Source organism: Sycon ciliatum, chromosome 13, assembly GCF_964019385.1.
Source record: "Sycon ciliatum chromosome 13, ocSycCili1.1, whole genome shotgun sequence".
NCBI classification, from domain to species: Eukaryota; Metazoa; Porifera; class Calcarea; order Leucosolenida; family Sycettidae; genus Sycon; species Sycon ciliatum.
In genome coordinates, this window is record NC_088655.1 from 24,559,719 (window position 1) to 24,580,740 (window position 21,022).

The following is a 21,022-nucleotide window of genomic DNA, read 5'->3' on the forward strand; positions in this document are numbered from 1 at the left end:
ACGCGTGCGACAGCCCGCGAAAGTGCACACTTTGCAACGACCTGAGAGTTGAAAAATTGACTGGAAAGTTACTGCGTAACCGTTATCTTTATCGGTTAACCGTTAATTATTCGTAACCGGTCTGCAACCGGTTAATCGGACTAACCGTTTGAAGAGGTATATTATGTATCAGATTGCAACGACCAGGAGGCTCTTAGTAGTGGCTGCAAATGACCGATATCCGTCACTTGCAGCTCTGCATCAGAGACCTGTAGCTGGCCTGAAGAGTTGTAAAATTACTCCTTCGTAGCCGGGGGAGTCAGAGCGAGGGCGATTCACGGCTTGGTCAAAAAACTGTCGGCCTGGAACGTAAACGTGGATCTGCCGACACAGTTCACCTGGTTCACACGCCTGACCTGGCATGCTGCCTTGCGTGAAAGGAACATTTTTCCGAAAGCAAGCTTCTTCTCCAAAATTCGAAATTTCTTTCCAAAAATGCCGTCGTCCTTGACCTCGAAGCTGAATGTTGTTAGGATAGAAAATTAGCGAAGATGTAGCCGACCCATTCTGGCAAGCCGTGTGCCCTCTGGATATGCAGTTGTTCGCCATGGTCAACAATCTTCTTCTCCTTCGTTCGTACTTTCACTTTCCTGACCACGAATACAAGCGGTACCCATGCTCAGGTTAGTGTTTATTTGTCTGTCTATGCACATACATGTAATACAATGTACTGTTCGTGCTGCAGGCGCTGGCCGATCATGGAAATAGAGGAAGCAGCCAGCTTTCTTTGAATTCTCGTGCTTTCAACAAAAATGTGTACACACTTTCCTTGGCTCCTCTTTCCCACCGCCACCATGCATGCACAATCGAGCTTGCTTTAATGCCCTGCAGTGCAGAATGCTCCCACCACCGCAACTACCACCGCCGCCACCACTACCAGCAGCACCACCACCACCACCGCCACCGCCACCACCACCGCCACCACCACCGCCACCACCACCGCCACCACCACCGCCACCACCATCACCGCCACCACCACCACACCGCCACCACTACCATCACCGCGACCACCACTATAGAAGCATTGTCGTGCACGGCACGTCTGCAAGAGAAAATAATAGTATGCCAGTGCTGTAATGCCCTGCAGTGCAGTATGCTCCCGCCACCACCACCACCACTAACGTTATGGAAGCATTGTCACGCACTGTACATCGATCCACAAGAGAAAATAATGCCAGTGACTTACTAGCACCTCCATGCTGCATGCGGACCTGGACACAGCACTGTTCCCTCTGCAGGAAAGGGGCGGGGGGGGGGGGTATTTCATTGTCCCTGCCTGAAGTAATAATGACTACATGACATGATATCCAGCTAACTTTGCCAGTAACGAACGACCCTTGATCGGGCATGAGAAAAGTGTTGGTATTTGGGAGTTGTCGTCATTCATGGGGTTGAAAATATACGGCTATATTGTTACTAGGTCTGAAGATAGTGTCACTATCCGTGGGTTGTTATACCCGTGGTTGACTGCAGATACGTTTGGATTATTCTATGAGTATATGAAGGGTATACGTTAAATATTTTCCTGAGGACATAGCACGAGGAAATTATGGGGAATGCAGTACATGTATAGAATGGTGCAATCCATTTATCCCAGGGCACTTTCCCAAGACTCCTTCCAATATTCACTCTTGGCGCGACCCTTGTGAACTGAGCGGGGTGTATCGTTGAATATACCCCTCTCAGAACGTCTACTGATGGGCTGAAATCGCCCAATTCATACCGTTCCATGGATGTCAGGGAGTCGTAGCACCCAAGGAAACAACACGAGATCATGATACCCAAAATGATGTACTGTAAAAGCGGAAATTTTCAGTGGTGTTTTATTTTCGGTAACTTCGGTGCCGACAATTTTTACCGAAAAAATGCACCGAACTTTTTCGGTACTACTTAGTGGTACTAGCACCCTTACCTGGAAAGCGGGTATTACCGAAAATTTCCCTCCACCGAATCGCCGATTTTGGAGAATTCCGAAAATATTACACCACGGAAAATTTCTGCTTTTACAGTACACAGATTGGATCCATGGAGATTCTACATGATCTGTGGTTTATGCAACTCGTGATTGCGGACTTGACTCGCTGGCCCCAAGCATGGGTCAGTCAAGCGATGCTATATGCGAGCATGTATGTATCGCACTTGCCCCTAAGGCAGTTAGGGCAACTGTCACTGGCAGCCCAGGGTTGAACCCACATTATTAATTTTTGAAATTTTCTAGGGTGACACGAAAAGCTTCATGCACTGGGTGGTCACTCTCTATTCATGTATACCACTCTGCCAATAGTGCATAGAGCTCTCTTTTGAGCTGGCCAGCTGGCCCTCGTTATGATTTAGGCTGAAAGTCTACCGTGCCATCTCCCTTATGCTATGACTCCATAATGCATATGTACAGAAGAAAAAATCTAAGGACTCCGTGGATGAAATTCTGTTTTGTCAAGTGGGCATTTTTGATTATTGTGAATGGCGTGTAGTGCCATAGTACAGTTCCTTTTGCTACATAACGTTTGCACAAGTCACCTTTCAGCAATTGAACTAGGAAGATCTATGTCTCTGATCTTGTCATTTGGCCCGGCTGGTGCTGTGCACTAACAACCATTGTCAGGCACCTTCGAAAGACCAACAGCGATGAGTTCATGACCCAAGCATTATTTGGGCCGTTAAGTTGACTAAACGGGAGTGTAGCAAGCTTTGATCGGCGTGCTTGTGAAATGTTGTCCGAGCTGAATAGAGTCTATCTCCTGCGGTTTAGTACAACAGTTTCACACCTAATACTGTAGATTCGACGTCTCCAAGAAAAACCTCCATGGAGACTGGAAACTATAGCAGATCATAAATGATGCAGCAGCTCAGCTGATTCCTCAGCTCGTGTCTAGGTTCATGTACTTTGGTAAACGTGTTGTGGCAGACTGTCACTCCATGTGCAAAGCTGCATACTCTTGGGGTTATTGATTCTTGCTGATAATTCCATTAACGTTATTGCATAGATATGAACATCATAATAATTGAATGTTGGCAAGACCCAACAAGGTGTCCCTAATGACTTACATCAGATCTTCACAAAATGCACATACTGTAAGACATGATTTTATAATATACAATCATGTCTTACAGTATATATTATATAACGAGGAAGCAAATCTAACGTTTTAACGGATGACATTTCTTCGTTATAATAGATCCGTTGAGGCCATACTGCTTCATATATGCTGTGTGTGGATATGGCAGAATACTGCAAGATTGTTAACATATCTGCTCGTTAACCTATGAATTTTGGACAATCGTTAAATTTGCGACTCGTTATAACAGCATGTCTTACAGTACATCTTGAAAAGCCATATTTTGGTTTCACATACACGTCACATTTCTATCACAGAGATCAGTAGCCATGGGCCATTGGTGGCAATACTGGTAGGAGTCGCCGAAGGCTTAGCCAATAATTTCCGTTCTATACCCAATATACATACCCGAACTGGGCACAAATCTATCCCATTCCTTGGTGCTGACCCCTTTGATGCGCCCCCGAATCCCTTAGCATTATTAGTACCTCCAATTCATTTCATCATCAGCTCACCGCATGCTCAGTACTGTGTTGTAAAGTATGCAAATTTTCGACGCTTTTAAATTGCAGTCTCCCCAGGGCAAAAACACATCTCGGCCACATTGAAATTTTAGCCTGTACTGCTGATGCCTGTATACACTGTCACATTGAACCTTGCGAAACAAATTTTAGGCTACAAATGCCCAGTACATAAAAGGGGAGAAGGCACTGAACGAAGTGTCAACCTACGAATACAACCTCAGTGCAACAACATGCTCTTTCTCTTTCTGCTTGTGTAAGCAGAAAGAGCACGTTGTTGCACTGAGGTTGTATTCGTAGGTTGACAGTTCGTTCAGTGCCTTCTCACCTTTGGTTACGTAATCTTGTTACCTTTTGCGTTTCCTCTAGTAAATAAATGACAACCGCTCTATTCAGTTGCTATTCACTCCTGGCGCATGCGCTGGACGCAAAATTCTTTTATTAGTGATGTCGAAAAAGTATGCGGTTGTCAGTTGACAAACCTCCTTTTATTTACAATTCAGTTGCGTGATGTCCACCACTTTCCGAATTAAAAATGCACAGGCCGATATTAGCCGAAAATAAAACATGCGCCGAATATGCAGTACCTTGCGCACTCTGTTAGAAGACATTAGGGCTACTGGGAATGAATGCTCAAGTAAAATGATGAAGTACAGTAATACAATACTATTGGGAGTTCATTTGGCATGAATGCACCAAGCCAACTCTCCTATACAAACAGTATAGTGTTGCTGCCAAAAATATGATTAGCTAAAGTTGCCTTTTTGCATTATTATGGTTGAACTTTTTTCCTGTAGCTTCGTTCCCATGCTGTGGATTTAATCACGAAATTTGTTAGCAAGACGAAGAGGTTTATGTCAGCTTACTATTGTAATGGGTAGCCGAGTGGTAGGCGCGGTGAAATCAACAAGAATTACTTTTATTCTACTTCTTTCAGGTACACACCTGAGATATAATTATTAGTGAAAGAAGAAGCGGCAAAATGACTGACTTTCTCTCCGGTGCACACCTGGAGGTTGAATAGCTCGTTATTATCAAAATCTCATCTTCATCAAAACAGAAATGCGCAGCCGCTTATATGCAGCAGACGCCGTACGCTTACATACGGAGATACACTAAATATACATCAGGCAAAGCTCCGTATTAGTTCCGTACTGCTTCCGTATTGGTCGGGCAGGGATACTACACCCTCCCTTCCTACAGATAATCACGCCCTCGTGATTTTCAAAAAATTAGTGAAGAGTTACGAACACAGCGTCAACCGGAAGATGGCAAATAATATATCGGAAATGATAACGTTTAGAGTAGACAGAAGAAATGAACTGATAACAAATCATAAAGTAGAAGTAAAAGCACACAAGGTTCACACGATCTCACGGGGTCAAAAGGGAAAGAACTGTCCTCCAAATAGGACCTGAAACCACAGCACTCTTGCTGCACTACGCTGGCACAACCCGCCAGGAACATCGCAGTTCAAAAACCGAACTGAATGCACTATAACTATAAGGGGCGTTGTCACACACATTGTCCCACGTTAGCTGGGTAAACCGTGGCTCACCATGATCAGACGTCTACCAAACTAAACTGGATTCACACACTCGCATAAAGGAAGACTGAAAAGAACAGGGAGACTGAAGGAAGACAGGAAAGAAAATGCCATACCTGGAATCAGCGTTAGTAACCACGGCGGCGGCTGGAGCTATGGCCAGTATTGGCGGAGGGCGAGCCAGGTTTTATCTTTATCTTGGTTGGGCCGGTCACTCAGAGCGGCTAGCTCGGCGTCAGACAGATCACTCCCTCCTCGTCTTGAATCGTGGTCTTCACATTGTCGATAGCATTGCTTTGCGCGACGTAAAGAGTGATGGTATAGCCAGGAAGAGTGTTGACGAAAATCTGCATCCCACCACGGAGGCGAAGTACCAAATGAAGAGTGGGCTCCTGCTTCCGACTGCGTGCCGGCGAAAATCAAACGCTGCTGGTCTTGGGGAATACCCTCCTTGTCTTGGGTACCAGCCTGCCTGTTGTCGTCCCCATCAGCTTCGCCATCACCACCGGTAGTATACATGTAGGTAGCGGGTCGCTTGGAATCGCCATCGGAGTCTCCAGTGTGTGCCGTGCGGAAAGAAGGGTGATCCACGCTAGCACCCTGACTGTGCTGCAGGCTAATAAGCAGAGCCAAGCCCAGGAAGGCAAGAAACATGATTCTTATCTTAATTCGTCGCACGGAGCTGCAGCGGGTTGAGCCATGGGGGTCTGGGGTCGAATCACGTTGTTTTATTTAAAACTACACCGCTGCCACCAATGTAACAGGTAGTATAGGTGGTAGGCGCGGTGAAATCAACAAGAATTACTTTTATTCTACTTCTTTCAGGTACACACCTGAGATATAATTATTAGTGAAAGAAGAAGCGGCAAAATGACTGACTTTCTCTCCGGTGCACACCTGGAGGTTGAATAGCTCGTTATTATCAAAATCTCATCTTCATCAAAACAGAAATGCGCAGCCGCTTATATGCAGCAGACGCCGTACGCTTACATACGGAGATACACTAAATATACATCAGGCAAAGCTCCGTATTAGTTCCGTACTGCTTCCGTATTGGTCGGGCAGGGATACTACACTATTATTCTACCTGCACTTGCTTTTATCTTTTTTGTGCAGGACTCTGAGAAGCTGGAGGGACCCCACAAACCTCAAGCATTGAGGATACAACTTTTAACCAAGAACCAGGCAACATGATGTGCATGTATCACGTTCGCTGTGATTGCATCGTTTCAGGGTACACTGACAACATGCTAGTACTAGGAACTAGTCCTTGATTAGCAGCAGTGGTCTGAATTATTGCCTGGCCGCTATTCATATAATCCTTTGGTGCTTACTCATTGCCTTGTTCTGTCTCTAAAATGGCGTATGGGTGTTCTGAGGCTTGTAATATTTGCTCAAGCCGCGCATTGGCATTGGTGCATGTCGGTAAATGCCAGCCACTGCTGCCTAGCTCAACATGTTTTGTATGATGTAGAATGCGCTCTGTGTATCTACAATCGAGCGACCTGCTTGTCTGGGCTAACTGTAACTACACCAACAGTTGCACTAGTATGTGCACTGTGCTGGCACAGTGTATCATACTCAGTCTTGTCACTTCTTCTCCCACGTTTACTGTATTGTTTAATTCACTGTACACATCTTGCCCAGCTCCTCTAAGGCCACACAGAATTAGTTTGTTGTTTTGGGCCACTACACTCAGCTGGTGTAAGGTTGGTCTGCTTCTCTCTTCCTTCTCTTCGACGTGTCCAGCCAATCATTCATGTCAAGCTTTGCATAACTTAGATCACTGTATATACAGTCACCTGGCTGGAAACGTCCATGGCTGCAAAATCCCATCTTTCTTGAGGGACCCCATTTTATAGAGTGGACGACATTCACTTTCCTGATAGACTCACCTCAGATGTTGGTACACTGTATTGTACCCATCCCTGATTTGTACATGCACCACTTTTTTGGCAACTCCGAACAGTGAGAATGTCTGCTGTGGATAGTTCTCATGCTTTTAAACTCATTCGTAAACAAGTACGGTTTTATACCACCAAAATGTAGTTCATTACAAGTCGTCGATTATGATCCTTTGTTGAGACGAAAGCTTCGGGACCTGGTAGTACTTGTGACATACCCATAATTATCATACTCTGTCAGGTTCTGAAGCTGTGTGCTGTGTGCCAGGGGTTATGGCGATCGAGTGCATGTATGTTCGGATAAGGGCGTGGGAAAACACTCATCTAAAACATACTCATTTCCTCATGCATACTTTCATTTCTCATTCTTTTTGGCACACACTCCAGCTCCTCGAAATTATCATGGGATGCATGTTGATGACAGCCTGCTGCCATGCAGCCTGAGCAGTTCGGACAATCAATCATTCGGATAATCAGCATTCTATATTACTACAGTTGTAGCAGCTGTATTTCATGTACAGTACTACAGTAGAGTCAGGCGCCGAAGAATGTGTTGCCCAAGAATGTCCAGCCTGAAATGCTAAGAACACCAACATGATCCTAACATGATTGTTTCTAAGAACATGCTACAAGAGCGCAGCCGGATGGCTGAAAAATAAGAACACCCAAGGCTAACCTCTTGGACACAACGTTCTTGGACGCTCGACTCTACTGTAGTATGGAAGAACACTCTTCGGCAGGGATGTTACATGTTAGAAATCATGCGTACAAGATGCCTATTTAAGTCTGCTCTTCTTTTATGACAAGCTTTGGCATGCATGCAGCTCTTAATAAATCCCAAAGGTGGAGTGCAATGACATGTTTAATAAGTCCCAAAGGTGGAGTGCAATGACATGCATTTGGAACCGTGATCACTAAAATCCTGCGCTTACTGGTAATTCTAAGATTTAGAACTATAAGTGATGTTGCACACCAAAGAACGTCGTTCCGAGGGCCTAGGTCGGGGGCGTTCTTGGAAGAACATCATGCTGGATTGTAGATAAACTATATAACCCGCATGTGTGTGATAACAAAAGCTGCGGTACAGTGCGGAGAAACTAGTATAACATACTAATATCACCAGTAGGTTTTCTAAACTTCTTGTTCTATACTGGAGAATATTCCAGCCAGTGAATCCAGAGCAAGTGCTATGGAAATGGACTAGCGAGAGCTCACAATAGCCAGACAGACCCACGAGTCCTTTCTTGAACCGAACAATAATTTAGAAAAGCGATCCTGTCAGCTTTTCTATTATTGTGTTCACATGGCAAGAAAAACGACACCGCTATGCTACGTAAGTTTCTACGTAAGGTGCTCGGTATTTCACTTAGGCTACGTAAGTCTCTACGTAAGGTGCTCGGTATTAGATCTACCAACGGGTGGTAGCCGCGTGCTGTGCACGTGCACGGCAGACATTGTGTTGCAGTGCAGTCCGTGTTTGGATGTGCATGCGCGAGGAACTTTCTCCTTTGGAACTGCTTCTTGTATGAGCTGTTTCGGATATTTCGTCTCCTGTCCTGGCTTATTTCGTTTCGGCGCTGCTGAGACCTCCTTTCGCGGAATATTACTCAATGACAGGTGAGTTGACCAGTTCCCTTTGATTCATTTGCTTGTGTTGACTCTTTCATTTACGAAAAGTGTGCTAATTTTGGGCGGAATGCAATAAATAATGGAAAAGCTGACCGGATCTCCTTTCTAAATTTAGCTTTTCCGCTGCCATGCCGAGGCCTCCTTTTACGGAATACTCAATGACAGGTGATCTCTGAGTTGACCAGTTTCCTTCGATTCATTTGCTTATGCTCACCCTTTCATTTACGGAAACATGTGCTGATTATATTCGGATTTAGATCCATTTTATCTCTTTGCCCTTGCCTACAGTGTGCGAAGAACACGAGTTCACCTTCTTGACGGTAAGGCTTATGTTGCTGCTGAGGCTTAGATGTGTTGTCGAAATACTCATGTTCATTGTACATTGGTACGTTACAAGTAAGGCACCGGTCAGTGGCATACTATCGTTGGCAGTTCCCAATCTGGAGGGAAAGGTTCAAGGACCCATTGACCGAGTATGCTAAATAAATTCGCATATCGGGGAAAATCTCCATTATGGAGAGGTTCAGTGACTTGTTTGCTTTATACGAAACAAGCCAATGGGTGCAGTCTCGTCTCGTGAAAATCTCGTACTTGTATGACTGGATTTGTTTACTCGAGTCTGGGCTGTTTGATTTGTGAGTACCGCCGAGGTTGCACTGCCCCAAATAAAGTTGCGTGCCGCCAAAGCAAAAATTACGATCTGCAATCTGTTTGTAGTACCTGCAAGAATGTGCTGTACATGTATCGTACTTTCTCTGTTGCTGTTTCAGTTGCCGTCGTGTTGCTAAAGAAAGGTTCAGTGACTCATTTGTTTCATACGAGACGAGTCTGTGTGGCTTAGAATCTTTTGCTGTAGAAAATTCTATTCGTATGTCTATTGGAGCAATGTATTCACTGGTTATAAAATAGGTTAAGACAAACTTACAGAATAAATACCATCGGTCGTTTGGTGTTCGTGCTAAAGAAGTTCGACTGGATATCATTCATACTCACGGCAAAAGATGTGTAACATTTTATTATTATGGAGTGCCTTGTTTATCTCTCAGTACCTCCAGGGTACCCTGTAAGAAGGCCTTAGGCCTGCGGGGATTGCCCTATCAAAAATTTGATAATTTGATAATAATGACCTCCAACCTCCAATGGCCTTGCCCCTTTTATCCTCAGGATCAGTGTAGTTGTTGGAACGAGGTGCCGGACTCAACAATGTATTTGTTTACATTTTAATACATGTTTATTGTTCCTCCTTTGCTGTGTTGTTTTAGACAATCGTGGACTTGTAACACATTGAAGTCATTGAACTACTTCCAAAAGTTGTATCGACATCAACAGGATTACGATTTCAGTACAATATGATGCCGGATGACCTTATCACGACAACCCATGACTACAATTATAAACACAGAATCAACAAAAACATCTGCAGCACGCACCTGGTTACAATTCTCAAGTAAATGTGATTTAGGGTGTGGACATCTGAATTTTCCGAAAGACAAGACTATTTTATGAAGAGTCATGAAATTCTGCAACAGCAACATCCACAGAATGACCTGCGTATAAAAAAAGTATCACCGCCACTACCCATATGATTCCCCTGCAGAAGAACATGAATATGCAAGACTAGTGCCATTTTCTGCAAGAAAAGGCTTGCACATCAATGCGTATAATACGGTATTGAATTTGACATGATGCACATGTAGAGGCGCTACGTGTAGGCCATCATTTAGGGCATTCCATTGGTGGGACAATTTTGATTATAACGGTAATAATATCCTTAGCTAAAAAAACAAAAGAAATTATAGCAATAAAAACTGCTTTATGGCAGTTTTCTAAAAACAGTTATTGTGTTCTAGTCCATGGACCTCGTCTAAAAAGTAAGAAATTAACGAAATGTGATAGCCGAAAATTAAAATTTCACACAAAACCTCACAATAATCACAACACTTGAGGATCTTAGTTTAAAAAAAAATACTGCTTTCAACACTTCTTTGGTCTGACACTTCACGGGTGACTTGTACGAACTCCGAGTACTGCGCCAACATGCATGAATAGGAAAGAGGACCACGAGGGGAAAAGGTCTTCTTGCTTTTCATCCTGTGTGTGATTATTGTGAGGTTTTGTGTGAAATTTTAATTTTCGGCTATCACATTTCGTTAATTTCTTACTTTTTAGACGAGGTCCATGGACTAGAACACAATAACTGTTTTTAGAAAACTGCCATAAAGCAGTTTTTATTGCTATAATCATCTATGGCATTCAACATGCAGTTTGGGAAGCCATGCAGTCCTGGGACAAATATCCAAATGCATTCTTGTCTCCAGACCAAACAACGATTGTTATCATACTTGACAATTTCCAACTCTACGACCACCATGCCAGCTCAAGCAAAAAGAAGCAAAGGAAGACGGAGATTTCTACTTGTGCAGCCATTCAGGGAGGAGCACGAAGGCTGTTTTAACATTACATGATTCGACTGTGCACGCACTTTCCAAAAGTGTACTTATCACACACCACGTGAACTCTTAGGCTGTTTGCAGTGCGAGATACTTTATGTGCATGCCCTTGCCGCACATTCACACTCCAGTACAAAACATAATTATGCAAATATGTAATGCACATAATGTAATATTCTACGCTTGAAAGCAGATCAGCATTCGAACTTTTTCATTGCCTTCAGGCTGCAACAGCATATTGCAAGAGGGCACAATGGTCCAACCCAACATCTTCCAGTGAACACCATCGGCCATGGCAGTACAGACCATCTGACATTCACTCACACCACCCACATAGAAGAGAAGCAATGTTGATACTTCATAGTTAACACGTTACAAATACTACTGAGGGTGCATATAGGAAGTACACCAGGTTCAGGATGCATTGATCCATTCTTCTGATTCAACTACCTCAGCTGCTCATTTGATCTATGGCTATGCATGCTGTCGTCAGTGAGCCACATCATTGCGAAAGACTGATGACGGAGAGATCATTGCTCGTGTGTAGTCACAATACTATCAGAGAAATACGTTTGGCAAATATAGGAATACTGTGGACAAAATTGTACACAATAACCTGCCTTGAAGCAAATCTCAGAAAGAAAGCGCTGTGCAGATGCATGTCAGCCGCTTCAGATTCAGTCACTTCGTGAGATCCAATATTCTTCCAACTGTACTGTTCAGCCTTCAGTGATCCACAGAGACAGACAAACAATCTGTTCCGTCCTTCCACATGAGAAACAGAGAGTGAACATGTTCCAGTTCATTCCAGTATGAAGGTGGCGGATACAGGCAATGAAAGTCATCGTTGGGCCAACATGACCAGCCTTCAGACATGAGTTCTCAGAGACCTTCGCTCATGATAATGGTATTCACCCTTGGCTACAATCCTGCAAAACACGTGAAAAGATTGCAGCAAAACAAACTGGATGTTATAAAGAAGCAATTTAGGAAAACTAAGCCTATCGTATTTGTAGTACAGTGAAGCTAAGATACAACACCCAGCAGGCAGGCAAACTTGCTAATATCCGATGAACTAGCATGCCTGGTCATGGCATACCGGGTACAAAATATGCAACCAGCATAACGTTTCCACCAGTATTGATAATCTATCGTAACGTTATTATCAAACTACATAACTGCTAAGAATGTGCAACTACTAACATAATGTACGATCGGCTTCGAAATCCAATGATTATGAGCAAGCGCGCATATATTTCTACATGTGCCATGTAGATAGAGTGTTTCATCAGGTTAAGTAGGCATGGATCCACAGTTCATTGTTCTGCTTCAACTACCGTAGCTGTGATGTACAAGTTTTGATCTCTGGCTACGCATGATGGTATTAATGAGCCCAATGGCCCACAAAAACCGAAGTGATGAAACTTTCTGCCGTGGGCAGAGGGATCATCGAGTTGCCCACTCTTGGTTATGTACTCATGCCATTACCAACTATCAGTGCACAAGTACTGCTACGCCCTCACTATGATCCATTGCAACAATATCACCAGGCACATGCATGCTACTGCACCCATTAAACCAAGAGTCGCAAATAGGAAAATCTTTGCTGTGAACCACAGCTAGCTATAAGGTGCTTTGAGTCCAGTTTTGTGGGAAAGTTGCACTGCATGATGCACAATACCACATTGAGCGAAATTCTTTTTTTCACATAGCGTGAAGTGTCTCTCGAGAAATGCAATGCACAATGCATAGCACATCGCAGAAAAATCTTGTATTGCACCTGCAGTCTAAAACTGCTTGCCAGCCAGAGCTCTTGAGTCACATGCACCAGCATGCAGGAAGTGATGCCCATCACGTGTCACCCAACCTAGAAGTGAAGCTGGACTCAATTATTTCCCGTGATACGACCTGTGATGGAGCTGCAACAACCAGCGATGCAAGTTTGCAGTCCAATTATTTGAAACTGGCCCGCTATGTTGCTGAGAACGTACTCAAGGCAACATTTGAGAAATTACCTTTCGAAAAAATGTTCGGTACAAACATGGCCGGATATTGTTTAAACTTTACGGTACTGTGTGAAGAAAACAACTATTTTATTGCATAGACTAAAGGAGCTATCCAGCATTATCCATAATTTTCACGAAATGAAAGAAGGACCCTCCTCCACCCCCCCCCCCACCCGATTGATGTCTGTAATATCAATATTTTTTCGAAACGAAACTCCCCTTGACCCACCCACAAACGAAAATTTTTCTCTTCGTGTAAAAGATCGACAATTATGGACCCGGCATTATCGATAATTTTCACGAAATGAAAGGTTTAGTTATGAGTAACTTGTGACCGTCCCCCACCCCCACCTACGCACCCCTCAACGAAAAATAGCTGGAATGGACTAGTGTTTCAGCTATCAATATTTTTCATTACGAAACCCTTCTTGACCCATCCGCCCATGAACGATTTTTTTTCTCGTTTCAAAGATACTCAATCTGTTAAAGATAGATAATTATGGACGGCCACTAACGTGCCAGGTTAAAAATGAATGGACCGTAGAAGATTGTTTGTGATATCACACGATCAGAACAGGTGACAACCAACACTACATGGCTGTATACTTGATGTGCTGCATTTACTGGGTGCAACGCAGGGAGTTGTAGCATCTAGGTAGACGGCACAGGCGACTGTAAAGCTAAATGACATGGGGTTCGACCCAGGGGTTCCTGTTTCAGCCACCCTTGGGGCACCATTGGGCAGATCTATACATGCTCGTACATGGTGTTGCTAACCTGGGCCGTTCTCAGGGTCAGTAGGTCAAGGCCGTGATCGCGGGTTGCACAGATCACGGAGAACCTCCAAATCCTGAACCAAAATTCTATAAAGTATTGTGTAGTCTCCCTACAGTGTAGGTGCTATGACTCCCTGGTGCGATGTACCTGCTGGTAAATAGACAAATTGCAACCAGGCCATAATTCGGATAGAGCAGACGATCCTGTCCTGGACCCTGCTCCACATTCAAAGTATCTAGACTCATATAGTGAGGGAGGAATATTGTGGTACTGACTCCGATTTTCATGCGCTAAGAAATTATCAAGTACATTGTATATGTAACTGTAAGTGATAATCACTCAAAGTACGAAGCTAACAGTAATATTCACTGGTTAGAGGGAAAGGCACAAACGGGAAAGGTCTGAAGAAAAAATTGACTGTCACCACCAGGATTCGAACCAGGGACCTTCCCTTGAGGCCAGCGATGCTCTAATCACTGAGCTAAGGTGTAGCCGTCATCCCAGCCGAGATCGGTCAACATTTTCTTCAGACTTCGTAACGCACACTAACAACATCAGCTAATGGTATATGTACTCTTTTTCGATTGTACATGCAAGCTCTACCTTGTGATGTTGAGCTCTCTTCGTTTGGTGGGGGTACTCCGATCGTCTAATGTGAACCACAGTCCACCTACAATTCTACATGTGCAACGTTGTCCAATGTGCATCGGCACGCATTGTACATAACTGTTACAGCAGAGTGTAGATTATCCGCACCCCTCGGGCGCACGCTTTCTCCAGGGGGTTCGGATGGGGAAAAATTCGGATAACGGAGCAGTCACACATCCATCTAAGACTTGCACATTCCTTCACATTTCCATCAGTTCTCACATTCTCTTCACAGGAACTGGACACACTCTAGCTCCTCAATATGAAAACTGGCATTTCAAATAAGTGATTGTTTGGAATATCGGCATTCTACTGTACCGTAAAGTCGCGGATAAAAGCCGGGCTTATAAGCACATAAGCCGCTTTCTCCATCAGGTTTTAATGCAAACCATGCTTATTATGCACCACTGATATTTTTGCCAGACTTGTATGCCAGGCTTCTACGTGCGACACGCGTAGATCTACCACTGACTACCGGTATGGCGGCAGTTTTACTATGCACCATACATAGCGCATGCACTCTTGACCCACCCGATCCGCGCTTGCATAGAGCAAGGCTTCTACGCGCGACGGGCTTATATGCATTCGACCCGTTTGATTTTCAGGCTTCTATCTGCGATGTGCTTGTATGCAAACCCGGCTTTTATCCGCGACTTTACGGTATTCATATTCACGCTCTGGAACAGGAGATCCTAGTTCGACTCAGACTGCCCTTTCCATAATACGTTTCCCATGTACTCGCAGTTCTTTTATCGGAACATCTTTTCTTCCCAACTTCAAATCCTGTGCAACACCGGTTGGCTTTCCTCAGTTTCCTGAGTGGTGGTACCTCTCAATAGAAGCATGAGTGGCCATTCAATACACCGGTATAGTAAAACATGTCCATAATTATCGGAGAAAGGATCGGATGTGGCTAAATAATTTGAAACTGTCCGCCTCTCCTCACTGCGCTCTTGGCCCACATTTACCACACCATAGCGAGGAAGTTTGTTCTTGGATAGATGCTCTACATCCTCCAGACATCTATCCAAGAACAAACTTCCTCGCTATGGTGTGGTGAATGTGAGCCAAGAGTGCAGTGGTAGACAGTTGCAAATAATTTTACTACAATGTGCTAAGCAGAACAGAGGCACAAGCACCTGGGTGGAAACTATTCTGAATTTTGAATGCCACGGAAGGCTGAAGGATACCCATGAAACCACTGCCAAAGCAAACACAAATTTGAAAAGCAGTGCATGCATGGTGGCGGTGGGAAAAAGGAGCCAAGGAAAGTGTGTACATATTTTTCTTGAAAGGATGAGAATTCACAGAAAGCTGACTGCTTCCTCTATTTCCATGATCGGCCAGTGCCTGCAGCACGAACAGTACATTGTATTACATGTATGTGCATAGACAGACAAATAAACACTAACCTGAGCATGGGTACCGCTTGTATTCGTGGTCAGGAAAGTGAAAGTACGAACGAAGGAGAAGAAGATTGTTGACCATGGCGAACAACTGCATACCAGAGGGCACACGGCTTGCCAGAATGTGTCGGCTACATCTTCGCTAATTTTCTATCCTAACAACATTCAGCTTCGAGGTCAAGGACGACGGCATTTTTGGAAAGAAATTTTGGAGAAGAAGCTTGCTTTCGGAAAAATGTTCCTTTCACGCAAGGCAGCATGCCAGGTCAGGCGTGTGAACCAGGTGAACTGTGTCGGCAGATCCACGTTTACGTTCCAGGCCGACAGTTTTTTGACCAAGCCGTGAATCGCCCTCGCTCTGACTCCCCCGGCTACGAAGGAGTAATTATTATTTTACAACTCTTCAGGCCAGGTACAGGTCTCTGATGCAGAGCTGCAAGTGACGGATATCGGTCATTTGCAGCCACTACTAAGAGCCTCCTGGTCGTTGCAATCTGATACATAATATACCTCGTTTGAACCCTACTTCAAACCAGGGAGTAGTACAATACCGGTATTGTACTACTCCCTGCTTCAAACCCGTTCTCCATGCCATGAGGAATGGGCACTTTCCGACAATGTAAATACTGGTGTAAATACTGCCTGGCCACGTGTGCTTGCAATCGTTCCAAAGTGTCAGTAGGGAGGTTTTGCTCTACGTAATTACGTATGAAAATCCGTATGTCGTACACGCCGGGGAGCGAGGGCGACTTTCATACGTAACGTGTTGATCTTGCACTTGTGTTTATTTTGCCCGTACAAGAGGCTTGGAATCTTTCATACGTAAATCTCTCTACGGATTTCCGTAGGAAAGCTGTTTCCTACCGTTGGGTCCTCCGTAGGACTTTTTGAAATATTTTTTCGCATTTTCCGCATTTGTCCATGGCAACGTTCAAGCCACGCGAAACACAAGGTACACACACCGTACACCACGTGCAAAATATAAAGGGAAACGTGGTTTCGGTTCATGGTGCATGCGGCGGGCGCATGCAGCCAACGCGTCTCCAAAGCAACAACGCATGTTTAGCAGTCGTGGAGAAATCACGTAGAGCGAAACCCAACAGCTCTGATTTTTACGTATGAAAATTCCGTGCAGTTCCTACGTTATTTTCATACGTAATTCCGTAGAGCGAAACCTCCCTAATATTTCCTGCGGTCAGTTTGTTATTCAACAGAGTTTATTGGTTTGCGGTTATTCTTTGCACACTTCCAGACGCACCCAGTAGTTGGGAGACGGATACTTAATATTAGACGAGACGAGGACAGATTATTGAGAGACCAGCATTAGGGCAAGGATTCGACTACTGGCTAGATTATGGAAAGTTTGGTTATATTATGTGAAATACTACAGAAATACGAAGTAGTGGTTGCGACTTCGGCGATAATTTGTAAGAAAGGGTTTGCTCCCCACACCGGAGCTCGCGCTATTCCGCCGACTTTACTTGACACTTGACTGACTCCCGACTGCCATCCAGAGCACACGAGAAGTCCATCGAACCTTCGACTCATCAAACCTGCAAGAAAGCACCACTCCCTGCTCAATACCCAGTGTTTCGGGGAATTCACCCCTCATCAGTTGAGCTTGAGTAGGCTGAGGAAGATTGTGCCTGAAGAGCACCACTTATATAGTGCTCTCCAGGCACAAACATCACCAGGGATACAAACTTACATAGACGCTCCGTTTCCAGCGCGACAAACACCTCGTGAACACCAGATAGCAGCGTGAGTCAGTGTCGCTCCTGGACGGTGAGACAGTACTGTTATGCCCAGCGCGGGCTTGCGACTAGTTGGTTTGGAGGTGGCAGCGTTGCGAATGACCGAGGGTCCTCGACGTCTGTCTCACCGTCCAGGAGCGACACTGACTCACGCTGCTATCTGGTGTTCACGAGGTGTTTGTCGCGCTGGAAACGGAGCGTCTCTGTAAGTTTGTATCCCTCGTGATGTTTGTGCCTGGAGAGCACTATATAAGTGGTGCTCTTCAGGCACAATCTTTCTCAGCCTACTCAAGCTCAACTGATGAGGGGTGAATTCCCCGAAACACTGTGTATTGAGCAGGGAGTGGTGCTTTCTTGCAGGTTTGCCGAGTCGAAGGTTCGATGGACTTCTCGTGTGCTCTGGATGGCAGTCGTGAGTCAGTCAAGTGTCAAGTAAAGTCGGCGGAATAGCGCGAGCTCCGGTGTGGGGAGCAAACCCTTTCTTACTACAGAAATACTACAATAAATGTACGGTGCAATGCATGAGCGCGCCCATTTAGGGCCTGGTCAGACTGCGGCAAAATCGAAGTTTGAATTTTCATTCTCCCCACATGTATAGTGTGATCGCGATTCAAATTCTGGACGCTGTTCTTTTTTCGTCAGGCAACCAAAAGTTGCCGCAGTCTGACCAGGCCCTTAGCTGGGCGCGCATATTATTATAGCCATAAAAACTGCTTTTAATATGGCAGTTTTCTAAAAAACGTTATCTAGTCCACGGACCCCGTCTAAAAAGTAAGAAATTAACGAAATGTGATAGCCGAAAATTAAAATTTCACACAGAACCTCACAATAATCACAACACTTGAAATGCTGCTTTCAACACTAAACTTGTACTGCACCAACAATTGGCAACATGCATGTCATGCATGCATAGGAAAGAGGATCACGAGGGGAAAATGTCTTCTACATGTAGCTGTTCATTCTGTGTGTGATTATTGTGAGGTTTTGTGTGAAATTTTAATTTTCGGCTATCACATTTCGTTAATTTCTTACTTTTTAGACGGGTCCATGGACTAGAACACAAAAACTTTTTTAGAAAACTGCCATAAGGGCCTGGTCAGACTGCGGCAAAATCGAAATAATCCTAGGATTATAATCCGAATCTCCATAGTAACTTGCCGCCAGAGCGGCAAAAGCGAGAGTTGACGCTCCAAAAAAAAAGCAAGAACGGGCCACGCTTTTCCGCTCCAAACAGGATTTGACGCTGATACGCCATTGACGCTGATAATCACTGATTTTTTCATCTCGATATCGAGGAGCTAATTGGCCACGGACAACAACAAAACTCATAAGGATGGTTGCAAGGATTGCACTGAAGGTGTTGGCGATCCCAAGGTGAAGGAATTTGACGTCGTTCGTGGAGATTACCACTTGACGCTCGAAATGAAGTTTGAATTTTCATTATCCCCACATGTGTAGTGTGATCGCGATTCAAATTCTGTCTAAGGGCCTGGTCAGACTGCGGCAACTTGTGGTTGCCTGACGAAAAAAGAACAGCGTCCAGAATTTGAATCGCGATCACACTACACATGTGGGGAGAATGAAAATTCAAACTTCATTTCGAGCGTCAAGTGGTAATCTCCACGAACGACGTCAAATTCCTTCACCTTGGGATCGCCAACACCTTCAGTGCAATCCTTGCAACCATCCTTATGAGTTTTGTTGTTGTCCGTGGCCAATTAGCTCCTCGATATCGAGATGAAAAAATCAGTGATTATCGGCGTCAATGGCGTATCAGCGTCAAATCCTGTTTGGAGCGGAAAAGCGTGGCCCGTTCTTGCTTTTTTTTTGGAGCGTCAACTCTCGCTATTGCCTCTCTGGCGGCAAGTTACTATGGAGATTCGGATTATAATCCTAGGATTATTTCGATTTTGTCGCAGTCTGACCAGGCCCTTAAGGGGGCTCAGTACTTCTGCGCGCGCATCGAAATCTGGGCATGATTTTATGCAAAATTTCGCGTTTGAAAACATTTTGTCCGCGGCTGGAGAAAGTTTTTTTGCGAGAAATAGTCGTGTTCAAAAGTTTATTTTGCGAGAATTCAAAGAAACTGCAGTCCTTGAACAGTTTGAACGTTTTGTGTTTTCCATTTTGGTTTGCTGGATGTCGGCGATCGATGGAGCTATGGAGCTTCGTGTCAAGTACTTGTAGTTATCAATAGGCACGGCCGTTTTCGTGGGCGCTCAGGAACAAAGCGTGTTCAATCTTCTTCAGGTCGTGTAGTTCTAACTTCCAGCTCAGATATGCCCTTTTCTCAGTCTCGCCTGCCAGTGAAGACAAGTAAACCTGCAAGATTGTCCAGAGCCCAGCTACCAGTGATACATGTATTTAGTCTCAGAACGCAGGTAAGTGACATGCTTCTCTCAAGTTCAAGTGCATCCACTTGAGTGGCACTTGGAACGATATCTATTTTTTCTTTTCCAGTCGCCAGATAAAAATATTACTGACGACTGTGAGAGAAAAACTGGTCTTGTACCTGCAGTACCTGGAGATAGTGGAGTCAGAGTGTAGTGTCTGCAAGTAGAGACTTGATCTCTGTGAGTAATGAGTGTGGTCTGGAACAGCCAGTAGGAACAGCACAGCGACATGCCAGTGAAGTGTTCTATGTGTGGGCAGGAGAATTTGGTCAGACATGTGAGTCTCATGCTGGATGGAGTGGAAAGCATGGATCCTATGAACTCTAAGGCTGCACTGGGTGAGTTCTGACCTGTGCCTGTGTTTCTCAGGAGAAGGCTGTGGGTTCAAGGTAGTATGGCTGTGCTTGTATCATTGAACTATGACAGGAATCTGTATATATTATAAAACTGAATATTGAAATATTGGCAATATGCCTTGTAGAACAACTTGAGCAGAGACAGTCACAGACACGTAATATTATGCATGGTCAAGTTGCCACATTTTCATGAGCTCGGCCTTGACCTAGACTGTAAATGCAGCATAAAAGTGTTATGCATGTTGTGAAGAACTGCAATATTACCCAGGCAAGGCAAGGCAAGGAATGTCAACTGAAATCATGAATCACAGCAGTACACATTGCAGCACTAGTCAGGCTTCTGTCACAGTCTCAGCAAACAAGCTGGAGTGGGCGTTTCGCTGCAACATGGGTGTTTGTAGAAGTCTAAATATTCTTCAACAACAACAACGTTATATATCATGCCTACAGGTACAATCATCTGGTGTTGGCATTTGAGAGGAATCAGGGAACTGGCATCCTTGGATTATTGCACGAACCGGGTGGCGATGGGCGTGT

General features: G+C 44.6%; 2 long non-coding RNA genes across 2 annotated transcripts; one reads left to right on the forward strand and one right to left on the reverse strand.

The window, feature by feature from the left end:
- Nucleotides 1-256: 256 nt before the first annotated feature.
- On the forward strand, nucleotides 257-7,235 carry LOC135829645 (uncharacterized). The gene is made up of 2 exons (XR_010555880.1): nucleotides 257-662; nucleotides 6,279-7,235. It is a non-coding gene; the product is annotated as an uncharacterized LOC135829645 (long non-coding RNA).
- Nucleotides 7,236-11,490: 4,255 nt separating this feature from the next.
- Nucleotides 11,491-16,111, reverse strand: LOC135829990 (uncharacterized). Its single transcript, XR_010555963.1, has 2 exons — nucleotides 15,989-16,111; nucleotides 11,491-12,074 (listed from the first exon to the last, which is right to left on the reverse strand). It is a non-coding gene; the product is annotated as an uncharacterized LOC135829990 (long non-coding RNA).
- Nucleotides 16,112-21,022: the final 4,911 nt, after the last annotated feature.